We start from the raw sequence: 12,451 nt of genomic DNA on the forward strand, positions 1-12,451 counted from the left end.
TCAAGATCAAACTTCTCATAGTATTCAATGCACTCTATATGAAAGTTTTTATTGTACCCATCTTGGATGCCCATCATATTAGGACTAGTTTCATAACCAAAGCAAACTACCATGCTGTTCTAAAGACTCTCAAGATAATATAAGTGAAGCATGATAGTTCATCTATTTCTTCAAAATAAAACCACCGTCGTGCTCTAAAAAGATATAAGTGAAGCACTAGAGCAAATGACAAACTACTCCAAAAGATATAAGTGAAGATCAATGAGTAGTCGAATAATTATGCAACTATGTGAAGACTCTCTAACATTTAATAATTTCAGATCTTGGTATTTTATTCAAACATCAATCAAAACAAAATAAAATAAAATGACGCTCCAAGCAAAACACATATCATGTGGTGAATAAAAATATAGCTCCAAGTAAAGTTACTGATGAACAAAGACGAAAGAGGGGATGTCATCCGGGGAATGCCCAAGCTTAGGCTCTTGGTTGTCCTTGAATATTACCTTGGTGTGCATTGGGAATCCCCAAGCTTAGGCTCTTGCCGCTCCTTATTCCATAGTCCATCAAATCTTTACCCAAAACTTGAAAACTTCACAACACAAAACTTCACAGAAAACTCGTAAGCTCCGTTAATATAAGAAAATAAATCACCACTTAGGTACTGTTGTGAACTCATTCTAAATTCATATTGGTGTAATATCTACTGTATTCCAACATATCTATGGTTCATACCCTCCGATACTACTCATAGATTCATCAAAATAAGCAAACAACACATAGAAAACAGAATCTGTCAAAAACAGAACAGTCTGTTGTAATCTGTATCAAACGTATACTTATGGAACTCATAAAATTCTGAAATAAATTGTAGGACCTGAGGAATTTGTCTATTAATCATATTCAAAAATAATCAACTTAATAGCACTCTCCAGTAAAAAATGGTAGCTAATCTCGTGAGCGCTAAAGTTTCTGTTTTTACAGAAAGATCACAAAGACTTCACCCAAGTCTTTCCAAAGGTTCTACTTGGCACAAACACTAATTAAAAGCATAAAACCACATCTAAACAGAGGATAGATGAATTATTTATTACCAAAAAGGTACAAAAATCAAGGAACAAAAATAAAAATTGGGTTGCCTCCCAACAAGCGCTATCGTTTAACGCCCCTAGCTAGGCATGATAATTTCAATGATGCTCACATAAAAGATAAGAACTGAAACATAAAGAGAGCATCATGTAGAATGTGGCTAGAACATTTAAGTCTAACCCACTTCCTATGCATAGGGATTTTGTGAGCAAACAACTTGTGGGAACAAGAATCAACTTGCATAGGAAAGCAAAACAAGCATAACTTCAAGATTTTAAGCACATAGAGAGGAAACTTGATATTATTGCAATTCCTACGAGCATATATTCCTCCCTCATAATAATTTTCAGTAGCATCATTAATGAATTCAACAATATAACCATCACATAAAGCATTTCTTTCATGATCTACAAGCATAGAAAATTTACTACTCTCCACATAAGCAAAATTCTTCTCATTTGGAATAGTGGGAGTATCATAAGAAACTCGAATACTACAAATTGTTTCCACATTAAAAGAGTAATATTCAGAAAAAGGGTAATCATAATCATGACAAGTTTTATAAATATAATCATCTCTGCTTTTTATAGCATAAGTGTCATCACAATAATCATCATAAGTAGCAACTTTGTTCTCATCATAATCAATTGAAACCTCTTCCAAGAGAGTGGAATCATTACTAAATAAAGTCATGACCTCTCCAAATCCACTTTAATAATTGTCAAAATAAGATTCAACATCCTCCAAAATAGTGGGATCATTACTTCCTAAAGTTGACACTCTTCCAAACCCACTTTCATCAATATAACCATCATAAATAGGAGGCACGCTATCATCATAATAAATTTGCTCATCAAAACTTGGGAGACTAAAAATATCATCTTCATCAGACGTAGCATCCCCAAGCTTGGGATAAACATTAATTGCAGCAAATACATTCTCAAACATGTCATTCTCATCAAACATAGCATCCCCAAGCTTGGGCCTTTTCATATCATAAGCATAATCACTCTCATCATTAATAGTATGGATAGCACCAATAGTATAACAATTATCATCATCACAATGAGTAATAGGAGCAACATAATTTGGGAGGGATACATTTTCACCTTTGCTCCTCCGTCTTTTCTTTTTCTTCTTCACATCATGTGTGGGTTTTATTCTCTTTTCGGAGCTCCTTATTAATGAGATTGGTTGAATAGGAGGCTCCTCCTCGTGTCCTGATTCATCATAAGAAATAATAGGAGAATATTGGGAAGTCTATTCCCTTTCATTAGTATTATCTTCATCTTCTATTTGTTTTCTTGTCTTTATGTAATTGGCAATATAAGGATTTTCAATGCAATTCACCGCACAATACATAAAAATTTCTTCTAGATCAAAATCAAGAAATTTATCAAGATTAAATTTTGGAATACCCTCAGTTATACGTTTCATTTCTTCATACCCCAAAATAAGACTAAGCTCTTTATGATGCTCAAGGGTAATCAAGTTATCACAATATTTGGACACGATTTGATCATGAAACAAATAGCATTGGAGCTTTAAATGACCATGTTCATTGCAAAGTTCACAAGGATGGCGATAAATATTGAATCTTTCAGCACAATCATCTAGCCTTTCTTGCAACCATTTAGTTTCCAAATACTTATGCCTCTTGCAAAATCTATCTTCCCTATTTGGTGTGTGCTTGCAAGCTCTATGTATTCCACAAAAGTTGACATGCTTATAAGAGACATTTTCATCATGACTAGTGCAATCATCATTAGTACTATGGATATTCAAGAATTCATACTAACAACATTGCAATCATGCTCATCATTCAAAGATTTAGTGCCAAACATTCTAATGCATTCTTCTTCTAACACTTTGGCACAATTATCGGAATCCTTATTTTCATGAAAGACATTAAAAAGATGAAGCATATGAGGTACCCTCAATTCCATTTTTTGTAATTTTCTTTTATAACTAAACTAGTGATAAAACAAGAAACAAAAAGATTCGATTGCAAGATCTAAAGATATACCTTCAAGCGCTAACCTCCCCGGCAACGGCGCCAGAAAAGAGCTTGATGTCTACTACACAACCTTCTTCTTGTAGATGTTGTTGGGCCTCCAAGTGCAGAGGTTTGTAGGACAGTAGCAAATTTCCCTCAAGTGGATGACCTAAGGTTTATCAATCCGTGGGACGTGTAGGATGAAGATGGTCTCTCTCAAACAACCCTGCAACCAAATAACAAAGAGTCTCTTGTGTCCCCAAACACCCAATACAATGGTAAATTGTATAGGTGCACTAGTTCGGCGAAGAGATGGTGATACAAGTACAATATGGATGGTAGATATAGGTTTTTGTAATCTGAAAATATAAAAACAGCAAGGTAGCAAGTGGTAAAAGTGAGCACAAACGGTATTGCAATGCTAGGAAACAAGGCCTAGGGTTCATACTTTCACTAGTGCAAGTTCTCTCAACAATAATAACATAATTGGATCATATAACTATCCCTCAACGTGCAACAAAGAGTCACTCCAAAGTCACTAATAGCGGAGAACAAACGAAGAGATTATTGTAGGGTATGAAACCACCTCAAAGTTATCCTTTCTGATCGATCTATTCAAGAGTCCGTAGTAAAATAACACGGAGCTATTCTTTCCGTTCGATCTATCATAGAGTTCATACTAGAATAACACCTTAAGACACAAATCAACCAAAACCCTAATGTCACTTAGATACTCCAATGTCACCTCAAGTATCCGTAAGTATGATTATACGATATGCATCACACAATTTCAGATTCATCTATTCAACCAACACAAAGAACTTCAAAGATTTCCCCAAAGTTTCTATCGGAGAGTCAAGACGAAAACGTGTGCCAACCCCTATGCATAAGTTCACGAGGTCACAGAACTCGCAAGTTGATCACCAAAACATACATCAAGTGAATCACGAGATATCCCATTATCACCACAGATAAGCACATGCAAGACATACATCAAGTGTTCTCAAATCCTTAAAGACTCAATCCGATAAGATAACTTGAAAGGGAAAACTCAATTCATCACAAGAGAGTAGAGGGGGAGAAACATCATAAGATCCAAATATAATAGCAAAGCTCGCGATACATTAAGATCGTGCCGACTCAAGAACACGAGAAAGAGAGAGAGAGAGAGATCAAACACATAACAGGGTGCCGGAACAGGTCTAGATTGGTTTTCGGTGGCTACGGAGGCTTTTGGCGGCAGAACTCCCGATCTAGGTTATTTTCTGGAAGTTTTGGGTTATATAAGAGGTGTTGGAGTCTGGAACAAGTCAGGGGGGTCTCCGTGCTGTCCACGAGGCAGGGAGGCGCGCCCAGGGGGTGGGCGTGCCCCCCATCCTCGTGGGCAGCCCGAGACTCTTCTGGCCCAATTCTTTTACTTCCTGGCCTTCTTTTGATCCAAAAATAAGTTCCGTGAAGTTTCAGGTCAATTGGACTCCGTTTGGTTTTCTTTTTCTGCTATACTCAAAAACAACGAAAAAATAGAAATTGGCACTGGGCTCTAGGTTAATAGGTTAGTCCCAAAAATCATATAAAATAGCATATAAATGCATATAAAACATCCAAGGTTGATAATATAATAGCATGGAACAATAAAAAAATTATATATACGTTGGAGACATATCAGTAACTGAATCATCACCGTCATCACGCCGTTATGCTGACAAAGCTCTCCCTCGACACTCAGCTGGATCTAGAGTTCGTGGGACGTCACCGAGCTGAACATGTGCAGATCGCAGAAGTGTCGTACTTTCGGTGCTAGGATCGGTGGGATCGTGAAGATGTACGACTACATCAACCACGTTGTCATAACGCTTCCGCTTATGGTCTACGAGTGTATGTGGACAACACTCTCCCCTCTCGTTGATATGCATCATCTAGATGGATCTTGCATGTGCGTAGGATTTTTTTGAAATTACGGCGTTCCCCAACACCAGTAGGAGAACCAAGCAACACAACGTAAACAACCCCTGCACACAGATAACAAATCCTCGCAACCCGACATGTTAAACGGGTTGTTAATCCCTTTCAGGTAACCATGCCAGAAATTGGTGTGTGACGGGAAAAAGTTGTAATAGATTGAATAAATAGATCACAAATAAAATAAAGTGCAGCAAAGTATTTTTGGGTTTTTGGATTAATAGATCTAAAAATAAAAGCAAATAAAAGTAGATCGCAAAGGCAAATAATATGAGAAAGAGACCCGGGGGCCGTAGGTTTCACTAGTGGCTTCTCTCGAGAAAAATAGCAAAGAGTGGGTGAACAAATTACTGTCGGGCAATTGATAGAACTTCAAATACTCATGACGATATCTAGGCAATGATCATTACATAGGCATCATGTCCAAGATTAGTAGACCGACTCCTACCTGCATCTCCTACTATTACTCCACACATCGACCGATATCTAGCATGCATCTAGTGTATTTAGTGCATGGAGAAACGGAGTAATGCAATAAGAATGATGTCATGATGTAGACAAGATCTATCTATGTAGAGATAGGCCCCATCGTTTTATCCTTAGTAGCAATGATACATACATGTCGGTTCCCCTTCTGTCATTGGGATCAAGCACTGTAAGATCAAACCCACTATAAAGCACATCTTCCCATTGCAAGATAAATAGATCAAGTTGGCCAAACAAAACCCAAATATCGGAGAAGAAATATGAGGCTATAAGCAATCATCAATAAAAGAGATCAAAGAAACTCAAATACTTTCATGGATATAAAAAGATAGATCTGATCATAAACTCAAAGTTCATCGATCCCAACAAACACACCACAAAAAAGTTACATCATATGGATCTCCAAGAGACCATTCTATTGAGAATAGAGAGAGAGAGAGAGGAAGTAATATAGCTACTAACTACGAACCCGAAGGTCTACAAAGAACTACTCACGCATCATCGAAGAGGCACCAATGGAGGTGGTGAACCCCATCCGAGATGGTGTCTAGATTGGATCTGGTGGTTCTGGACTCTACGGCGGCTGGATCAATATTTCATTGACTCCCCTAGGGTTTTGGGAATATTTGGGTATTTATAGAGCAAATAGGCGGTCCGGAGGCACCCGAGGTGGGCACAACCCACCAGGGCGTGCCCTGGTGGGTTGTGCTCCCCTCGGGGAACCCCTAGGCGCAGCCAGGGCCCGCTGTGTTCCTTCTGGCCCATAAAAATTCTCCGTAAAGTTTCGTGGCATTTGGACTCCGTTTGATATTGATTTTCTGCGATGTAAAAAACATGGAAAAAATAGCAACTGGCACTTGGCACTAGGTCAATAGGTTAGTACCAAAAAATAATATAAAATGATTATAAAACATCCAAGATTGGTAATATAACATCATGGAACAATAAAAAAAGTATAGATACGTTGGAGACGTAACAACATCCCCAAGCTTAACTCCTACTCGTCCTCGAGTAGGGAAGTGATAAAAACAGAATTTTTGATGTGGAATGCTGCCTAACATGTCATATCATATTCTTTTCTTTATAGCATGGCCATTTGGACTTTTATATTGTTCAAAGCAATAGTCTAGTTCTGACATGATAATTTAAATACTCAAGCATATCAACAAGCAACCATGTCTTTCAAAATATCAACGCTAAAATAAGCTATCCCTATCCCATCATGCTCAACCATTGATCCATTCATGAAACACACTCGCATATTAGCTACACCCAATACTCAAGTACGAACATATTGCCTACTAGTTGGTGCTTTTATAAGAGAAGATGGAGACTCAAATTCAAAATAAAAATTGCATAAAGTAAAAGAAAGGCCCTTCGCAGAGGGAAGTAGGGATTTGTAGAGGTGATAGAGCTCAAAGTGAAAAACTTAGATATAAAAACATTTTGGGAGGTGTATCCATCCCACCAACGAAAATGACTTAGAGTTCCCAACACTTCCCATGCTAGATATATCATAGGCGGTTCCCAAACAGAAAATAAAGTTTATTCCTTTTTCCACCATACTTTCACTTTCCATGGCTAACCGTATCCACGGGTGCCTTCCATACCAACACTTTCCAAGGAATTTATTATTTGACAACATAAAGTATTTTTTTCATTTCGGGACTGGGCATCCCTAATACCTTTGCCTTACTCTCATGCATTGACAAGTGAATAAACACTCATCTTGAGAATAACACATCTAGCATGGAAAATATTAGCCACCCCTCACCGCTCCGCGAGCAAAAAAACACACAAAAGAGAAGTTTATTTTTGAAAATTAGAGATGGCACATGAAAATTTGCTTAGAATGGCAAAAGAATGCCACATATAGGTAGATATAGTGGACTCATGTGGCAAAACTGGTTAAAGGTTTTTGGATGCACAAGTAGTGATCATACTTAGTGCAAAATGAAGGTTAGCAAAAGATTAAGAAGCGACCAACCAAGAAACGAATAATCTCATAAGCGAGCATTAAGCATAAATAACACCGAATAATGCACCATAAGTAGGATATAATTTCATTGCATAAATACTGACTTTCGTGCTTGCATAGGAATCACAAACCTTAACACCAATATTCTTACTAACGCATAATTACTCATCAAGATGACTCACATATCACATCATCATATCTCAAAACTATTACTAAGAATCAACTTTATTTTGTCCAATGATCTTCATGAAAGTTTTTATTATATCCTTCTTGGATATCTATCACTCTGGGACTAATTTTCATGTGTTGCTTTTGACAAGCTCAAACTAATATAAGTGAAGATCATGAGCATAATATTTCTTTCTATCAAATTAATTTAAGTGAAGCAAGAGAGAATTTCTTGAAAATTTTACTAAATCTCAAATAAATCTAAGTGAAGCAAGAGAGAATTTCTTCAAAAATACTAAGCACACCATGCTCAAAAAGATATAAGTGAAGCACTAGAGCAAGTCCATAGCTCATAAAAAATGTAAGTGAAGCATAGAGAGCAATTCTAACAAGTCATGACATAATTTTGGCTCCCTCAAATAGGTGTGTCTAGCAAGGGATCAAGACTTAAAACACAAAATAAAACAAGCAAAGACTCATATCATACAAGACGCTCCAAGCAAAACACATAGTATGTGACGAATAAAAACATAGCTTCGAGTAAAATACCGATGGTCGTTAGAAGAAAGAGGGGATGCCACTCGGGGGCATCCCCAAGCTTAGTTGGTTGCTCATTTTTGGATAATAGTTTGGGATGTCGGGGCATCCCCAAGCTTAGGCTCTTCTACTCCTTATTCTTTCATCCATCGTAAGATAACCCAAAACTTGAAAACTTCAATCACACAAAACTCAACAAAAACCTTCGTGACATCCGTTAGTATAAGAATAATAAATCACTACTATAAGTGCTGTGTGAAACCAATTCATATTTTGTTCTTGCATTATATCTACTGTATTCCAACTTTTCTATGGCAAAAAATCATCAAAGAAAACCATAGAGCCATCAAAATAAGCACACAACACAAAGAAAATAGAATCTGTTAAAACAGAACGGTCTGTAGCAATCTGACTATTTCTAATACTTCTGTGACTACAAAGTTTCTAAAAAATTAGGACGACCTGAGAAATATGTATATTGATCTACTGCAAGTGGGATGGGTATTTTATCGCTCTTTGGTAAAAAATGAAAATTATTTTCGTGAGCATAAAAGTTTCTGTTTTTCAGCAAGATCAAACAACTATCACCAAAGAAAATCATAAAGGCTTTACTTGGCACAAACACTAATTCAAAAATAAAAAACATAATCATAACAGTAGCATAGTTGTGCTAACACTCTAAAACAGGAAGCAAAAAGCAAAAATAAATTTTATTCATTGGGTTGCCTCCCAACAAGCGTTATAGTTTTACGCCCTTAGCTAGGCATAAATCAAGGATCTAAGTTTTGTCATCTTTGTTCTTAACCTTCTTAGAGGTGCTTTCATCATGGGGTTTTGTAAACACAACATAAAACATATTTTCTATAGAAACCTTAGCATTCCTAAGTTGATGTTCATCATAACCTCTTTGATTCCCCGCAACAATCCAAGAGTAATGTTGGTTAACATTATTGAAAACTTGTTGGATTATATCTAGAACGGGGACTTCCTTTTTGAGATTCTCATCAAAGATTTTACTATCCCCAAGCAAATGTCTTAAAGCATAATCACTATTATAAAGAATTTCATCTATCACAGGTTTTTCACGATTGATACCATAAAAATCAAAGATTTCCCTAGCTTCCCGTATTATGTAGTCAAACTCATTCATAAGAACTAGAGTGGCCAACTTTTTAGCCATGGGATTCTTTATAATGGGAAGCTCAAAAAAAATCTTTGCAAAGTATGATGGGTACGTATAAATTTACTTTCAAGTTTCAGAACTAGTGCTGAAATAGCATCCGCATAAGATCTAGTAGTTTTAAATATAGGAGCATCATCAAGACTTAGATTCCCAAAACAATTGAAAATTTCTTGGATATGTTCTTTCCCCACGGCGTTCCCTTGCCCCAAGATAAAAAATTTAGCATCCAGATTTCCTATACGTCCAATTTTAGGAGTTAGGCCATCATTTGTTGGTGCCATACCGAAATCACTCATGATTTCAAGCAAAGGATAGATCTGACGAGAAAACAGCGAACGAAAAAGAGAGGCGAATAAAACAGCAATTTTTTGTGAAGTGGGTGAGAGGAAAACAAGAGGCAAATGGCAAATAATGTAAATTGCAAGGAGATGAGATTTGTGATTAGGAACCTAGTATATGTTGAAGATCCTCCCCAGCAAGGGCGCCAGAAATTCCTTTTGACGTCGCTTCAAGCTACGTCGGTATTTCCCCAGAGAGGAAGGGATGATGCAACACAGCAGTGGTAGGTATTTCCCTCAGATATGAAAGCAAGGTTATCAAACTAGTAGGATAACCAAGCAACACAACGTAAACAGCCCCTGCACACAGATAACAAATCCTTGCAACCCGACGTGTTAAAGGGGTTGTCAATCCCTTTCGGGTAATGGTGCCAGAAATTGGTGCGTGACGGGAAAAAGTTGTAATAGATTGAATAAATAGATCGCAAATAAAATAAAGTGCATCAAATTATTTTTGGGTTTTTGTATTAATATATCTAAAAATAAAAGCAAATAAAAGTAGATCATAAAGGCAAATAATATGAGAAAGAGACCCGGGGGCCGTAGGTTTCACTAGTGGCTTCTCTTGAGAAAAATAGCAAACGGCGGGTGAACAAATTACCGTTGGGTAATTGATAGAACTTCAAATAATCATGACGATATCCAGGCAATGATTATTACATAGGCATCACGTCCAAGATTAGTAGACCGATTTCTGCCTGCATCTACTACTATTACTCCACACATCGACCGCTATCCAGCATGCATCTAGTGTATTAAGTTCATGGAGAAACGGAGTAATGCAATAAGAAAGATGACATGATGTAGACAAGATCTATCTATGTAGAGATAGACCCCATCGTTTTATCCTTAGTAGCAACAATACATACGTGTCGGTTCCCCTTCTGTCACTAGGGTCAAGCACCGTAAGATCGAACCCACTACAAAGCACCTCTTCTCATTGTAAGATAAATAGATCAAGTTGGCCAAACAAAACCCAAATATCTGAGAATAAATACGAGGCTATAAGCAATCATGCATAAAAGAGATCAAAGAAACTCAAATACTTTCATGGATATAAAAAGATAGATCTGGTCATAAACTCAAAGTTCATCGATCCCAACAAACACACCGCAAAAAAGTTACATCATATGGATCTCCAAGAGACCATTGTATTGAGAATCAAGAGAGATAGAGAGTAACCCATCTAGCTACTAACTACGGACCCGAAGGTCTACAAAGAACTACTCATGCATCATCGGAGAGGCACCAATGGAGGTGGTGAACCCCATCCGAGATGGTGTCTAGATTTGATCTGGTGGTTCTGGACTCTGCTGCGGCTGGATCAATATTTCGTCGACTCCCCTAGGGTTTTGGGAATATTTGGGTATTTATAGAGCAAAGAGGCGATCCAGGGGCACCTGAGGTGGGCACAACCCACCAGGGCGTGCCCGGGCCTCCTTGGTGGGTTGTGCTCCTTCTGTCCCATAAAAATTCTTCGTAAAGTTTCATGGCTTTTGAACTCCGTTTGATATTGATTTTCTGCGATGTAAAAAACATGGAAAAAGAGCAACTGGCACTCGGCACTAGGTCAATAGGTTAGTACCAAAAAATGATATAAAATAAGATAAAATGATTATAAAATGATTATAAAACATCCAAGATTGATAATATAATAGCATGGAACAATCAAAAATTATAAATACGTTGGAGACGTATCAGCCTGCACAACATCACTGACAGTTGGGGGTCCCATGTTGACTGAATGGGTTGGAGTTGGCACACCGACTGATGGGGTTGGCACGGTGACTACTTGGGTTGGCAATGCAGTTTTTGGGATTGGCACACTGACAGCTTGGGGTTCTGTGTTGACTGATGGGGGTAGGATAGATAAAACTGCAGATGCCTCACTTCCTCTTGTTGTTGGCACAATGTTGATTTCACTTTCCTTAATTGCTGATGTGCCGTGTGCAGTTGATGTTGTAGTTGGCCTATTTGGACAAACAGTTGGCTCACGTGAAGTTGGAGTTGCCACAGAAGATATTGGGGTTGCCGACTTCCTACACAACATACTGCCAAATTCCTTTTGATTGTTTGATGCAATCTTAACAGCATGGCTTGGCACCTTTGTTCCCATTTCTGCAAACTTTGTGTCCTTGGCAAAAGACATTGTTTTGTTGCATTTTTTTACCAGGGAGTTTGCATGTTGTAGAGGTGCGCTTGGCATCTACATGCGCAACGGTTGGCTCCTATAGAACAACACTTGCCTTCTTGGGCTCTGAAGTTGGCACCTCATTTCTCTTTGATTTACTTGCATTCTTCGAATTTTTCTCTCCCATACAAGGAATCTTATCTTTTGGTTGACCCAACACCAAGTTCTTGCTAAGTGTCACGAGCTTCTTGCACTTTGGGGCAGTGGGTGGGCGCGGAGGGGATGCTGCCATCCTCTTGCTACCACCTGACGATGAACCATCTTCAAATACAACACCTTCCTTCATTATCTTGTCAACCATGGTTTTTGAGCCAATCCAGTCCAAGCCCTTTCCTGCCTCTTCCATTTCTTCCCCAGTGCTTTGTAGTCCGCCGTTTATTATTTTTTCAAAGGTATTATCCTTCTCTTTCATGTCAATGATTGCATGAGTTTCCAGCAAGGGGATTTCAAATCTGTTGGGGATTGCTGGCTCTGATCTACACAAGTCAAAAAGTGAGAAACTTTCCTCTGGCACAACTACTTTGGT

The sequence above is a fragment of the Triticum aestivum genome, chromosome 2A (assembly GCF_018294505.1).
Source record: "Triticum aestivum cultivar Chinese Spring chromosome 2A, IWGSC CS RefSeq v2.1, whole genome shotgun sequence".
Taxonomy (NCBI): Eukaryota; Viridiplantae; Streptophyta; class Magnoliopsida; order Poales; family Poaceae; genus Triticum; species Triticum aestivum.